The sequence below is a fragment of the Aethalodelphis obliquidens genome, unplaced genomic scaffold (genome assembly GCF_003676395.1).
Source record: "Aethalodelphis obliquidens isolate GAN/ISIS:26980383/991018 unplaced genomic scaffold, ASM367639v1 scaffold175, whole genome shotgun sequence".
Lineage (NCBI taxonomy): Eukaryota > Metazoa > Chordata > Mammalia > Artiodactyla > Delphinidae > Aethalodelphis > Aethalodelphis obliquidens.
This window is the reverse complement of record NW_020838115.1, coordinates 30,609-35,652: the sequence shown is the minus strand read 5'-3', so window position 1 is coordinate 35,652 and position 5,044 is coordinate 30,609.

Here is a 5,044-nt window from a genome sequence, read left to right as displayed (position 1 = left end):
TAATTTAAGAAAAAACCCTAATTAGTATTCTGAGGGAGATTTAAAAAGAGCTAGCGACTATAAAATAAGACTAGGGTGTTAATTAAAAAGAGAATGGTCAGAAAGCAAGAGAGATCTCTTGGAAATGAAAATATGGTTGCTGAGATAACTTCAGTAGGAATCTAAAAAATTTCTCATTATATAAAAGAAAGAAAGACACAATGGAAAATGTAATAGCAATAAGTTAGAGAGGCTGCATCTGGGAGATGCAACATGTAACTATTAGAAACTCCAGACCCAGAAAAAAAATGGAGGAAAGCTGTCAAAGGGCAACAAAATTCCCCACAACTGAAAGTAGACATCAGGCCTCAGATTGAAAATAGTTACTCAAGTTTTGAGCAAGATGAACAAGAATAGACTCACACCTAGGCACCCTTCATTGTGAAACTTTAAAATACTGAAAAAATAAATTAACATAGAATAAAATACTGACAGGATACATCCATTCCAGAGAGAAAAATACTGGTCACCTAAAAAAAAAAAGTTAAAATCTGACTTTATCATACTTGTCTTCAGCACCATGGATCCTGGAAAGCATTAGAAAGATACCTCCAAAGTTTCTCAGACACATAATTTTCACCCTAGGGGTTTGTATCCAGCCAAACTATCAGTCATAAGTGGAGACTGAAGAACATATTTTATACACAAAGAAATTTGAAAAATTGACCTCCTGTGCTACACCTTAAGTTATTTATAGAAATAATCCAGCAAAATGAGGCAATAAACCAAGAAGGAAGGTAATAGGCGATTCAGTGCAGAGAGCAACTAGTCTAGATTGGAGAGGCTTCTACTGATTGTGTGATTGAGAGCTTAGAAACACCTTGAGGCATATTGTACTTACTAGGTATTAGGCACTTTTGGAAGGGAGGAGGGAGAGGAAGAGGAGAAGGAACTTGAACTCCAGAGGACAAAAGGCTATGCTGACATAAACGTGAAGCAAACTAAGCTATGGTTGATTTTTAACCTACTATTGGTGAGGAAGAGAAGAATCCACTTAAACTTGACACTATAGATGTCCCCCTTTTCAGCAACACACGGGGGTAATGACCACCTATCTAATTTGTTGTCCAAACCAGAACTTGTCCAAACTCCTTACAATTCAATAGTGTAAGGAGGTGCTCTAATGTTGTAATATCAGGACAACAGGTATAAACTGGAACAGTCCAAGGTGGCTTGGGGTATGTGGTCACCCTGCACAAGGGCAGTGACACTGACACAGTATGGAACGAGGTGTAGTCTATACACAGAGACAGTACATCTGCAGTGGGCAATATTAATTTCATTGTAATAATGGCAATACTGTCTTGGTTTGCAGCTTTTATTGTCAACTTGCATGTAATAACAAATAACTAACCTAAACTATACTTAGTATGTATTTGCGTTAACTTGGTATGCACTGAAATGTACTAGTATGTACTTAGTATATATTAGGTTCTAAGTGTTTTTGCATATATTAACTCATTTAATCCACTGTATAGCCTTAGGAGGTTGGTGCTAATATCATTCCCACTTTTGTGAAGAGGAAGCTAAGACAGGGTAGGAACTTGCCCAGGCTGTACCTAAATTAGGGTTGGATCGAGGCTTTGAGTTTAGGTTCTCTGCCTGTTGTCTTAAACCTTACTCCCTACTGACTCTCAAATAACAGAAGACTTGACTGCACATAGAACAGAATATAAATTTCAACTTTGACAACGTAAAAACTAGGTTTGGAAGGTAGACAGGAGGTAGAAAAAAGGGAAGATGGTATGAATGTCCTCATTTTACAAAGCGTGACGTTGAGAGAGTTTATAGTTGATCAACAATGTAGGTTTTTAAGTATATCACTACAAGTCAAAGAGATCATGAACAGTGGAATAACTAATGATGACATAACTTTACTGAGCAGTGTGGACATAGGAAGAGTGTAGAGGAACTAAACCCTTACTTAGTAAAATAGAAAGTGAACAGATAATGCCTCCAGTTTAGTCAGAAAATGGTCATGTAAGAGTATTACTTGGAAATGGAGAAGAATTCAAAATAACAACAGTTGGACCTCCCTGGTGTCGCAGTGGTTAATAATCTGCCTTCCAAGGCAGAGGACACGGGTTCGAGCCCTGGTCCGGGAAGATCCCACAGGCCGCAGAGCAACGAAGCCTGTGTGCCACAACTACGGAGCCTGCGCTCTAGAGCCTGTGAGCCACAACTACTGAGCCCACGTGCCACAACTACTGAAGCCCGCCCATCTAGATCCTGTGCTCCACGACAAGAGAAGCCACTGCAATGAAGAGTAGCCCCCACTCACCGCAACTAGAGAAAGCCAGCACGCAGCAATGAAGACCCAACTCAGCCAAAAATAAATAAATAATAATAATAAAAAAATAACAATAGTTGACGTAAACCTCATAAAAAAGGAAATCTAAACAGCCAGTAAACACAGAAAAGTGTACGACTTCATTAAGTAATAAGAGAAAAGTGAGTCAAAACCAATGAAACTTCATGCCAATCAGTTTGACAAATACATAAATAAAGTGTGGTACTATCAGGTATTGTAGACCTGGAGTACTATGGGAATCTTCTACCCTGTTTATACTGGAGTGTAAATCGACATAACTACTTTGGAAAGCATTTAGCACTCTCCATCAACTGAAGGTATATAAATAGCCTGTGAGCCAGCAGCCCTCACCCCCGCCCTGTGTAAATGCACCAGAATAACCGGTACAGCAGGTTTCCTGTCCATGATTTGCATTAGCACAAACTGAAAACAAACTGTCCATTAAGAGTCAAAAATTTAATAAATTATGCATATTCGTACAGTGGGAAAACTATCAAGCAATAAAATTGAATGAACTAGAGCTACAGGCTGCAATGTGGATGAATTTTTTAAAACAATGTTGAGAGAAAGAAATAAGATAGAAAAGATTTCATATACTATGTCTATATAAAGTTAGATGTTGACAAAACTAAACTCTTTTGTTAGGGATGCATGCAGGTTAAAGGAAAGGATTGTCAAGAAATGAAGATGGTGTTTAACTGGGAAGAGAGAAGGAGATTGTGATGGGAAAAGGATATTGGGGGGGTTTGAGATGCTGATAAGTATCAATACTTTCAGATTCGAGTACTGGTTATGTACGTATTCTCTTTTTATTTGTCACATTGACAGTTTTGTTCTGTGCACTTCTCAGTACACATATCTTATTTTATAATTAAAAACCTGAGTAAAGAATTTGTCGCTTCTTGAGTGCTGGATGTGGGAGTGGGATGAGACTATTTCATTTTAAGCCCTTCACTACTGTTTGCGTTCACATGTTATTCATTCAGCGTTAGTTGAACAACCTTTAGATCTAGTTCTGATAACTGCCAGTTGCCCCCAATTCACTCTTTGCAAGAGAATTCTACCTGAATCACAAGGTTAATAACCTGACTGCAAACCAGCAGCCTTAAGCTATCTATGGTCACCCTGGCAACTCACTATAAAGTTCTTCTTTCTAAAAGATTTCAGAAAAGTAATTTCAGTCATCAAGATTACATATTGCACAGGACAAAAAGCTTTATTATTCTTACCGTTCTCTGGATGTAACTCTACGTCTCTTTTCCTCCTATGTGGAGAGCAGGGAAAAAGAGAAAAACAATATTTCAAAAGAAGATCAAAACCAAAAGCAAAGGGCTTCCCTGGTGGCACAGTGGTTGAGAGTCCACCTGCCGATGCAGGGGACGCGCGTTCGTGCCCCAGTCTGGGAAGATCCCACATACTGTGGAGTGGATAGGCCCGTGAGCCATGGCCGCTGAGCCTGCGCGTCTGGAGCCTGTGCTCTGCAATGGGAGAGGCCACAACAGTGAGAGGCCCGCGTACCACACACACACACACACACACACACACACACACACAAAGCATGCGTCAAAGTATTAAATAAATACATTTGATGTGGTTCAAAACAGGGGTTGGGGGTAATCTCGGTTTGGGGGAGATCTGGGCAACCTTCAGTGTGGTGTTGATGTCCCATCACCCTCAAAACAAAGAGAGGCCCAGGAGCTGTCCCAGCACACGTCTGCACACTACAGGTTATCTAGTGATGCTACGTAAAGTCAAAGTTCCACCTCATGTCAGGGATTTGTTAACACTAGAAAAAACCAAAGGAGTAATTTGGGATTCACATCAGAAAGTGATGGTGACAACCTAGACGGGACACCAGCTCTTCTCTGATGAATACCTTAGTACACTACTTCCCTAAGTTCACAACACTTGCCATCTCCAGGATATCTGTATTTATGTATTTAAGAGGGATAAAAATATTGTCGTGATGAAACCGATCCATGTCTTGTCAGAGGTGGAGGTTACAAGAATGCATGCGTGCATACGCGTGACCACACATGCACAGTGAATAAAGTCTGTAGATTATGCCAATGTCCATTTTCTGGTTTTGCTATTACAGTTATGTGTGACGTCACCATTGGAGAAAGTTGGGTAAACTACACAGGACCCCTCTGTACTATATTATATGGAGTTAATCTGTATGTGTATATATAAAATTCTGCCTCCAGACTGCCTTTAGACTTGAGCTACAACATCAACTCTTCCCTGGGTCTGTCTCTCTTGGCCTGTCCTGCATATTTCAGACTCGCCAGCCTGAAGTCGTGTGACTCAGCTGCTTAAATTAATCTCATATACACAGACATCACTGGGTCTGTTTCTCTGGAGAACGCTACGATAGATTTTATACTAATATACTACAGTAATATATATATACATATAATCTGAAACAATACAGAAGAAACTGATACATGCTCGCCTCTCACAGGAAGGACAGGACGGAGAGGGGGGAGCACCACACCTATGTACCAAACAGCCTTTTGTGCTGCTGCCAGCCTGGCCACCCCAGGTCCAAGCAGATATAATGGCGTGTGGCCCAGGCAGTGGCTACACAGCTAAGGATTTTAAGGCACAATGCAGCGAGATGCCAGGGCCATGGTCACACATGTGGAACATTCTAAAGCCAAGAGCGGTCGCAGGATTCTGTGCATGGGCCCC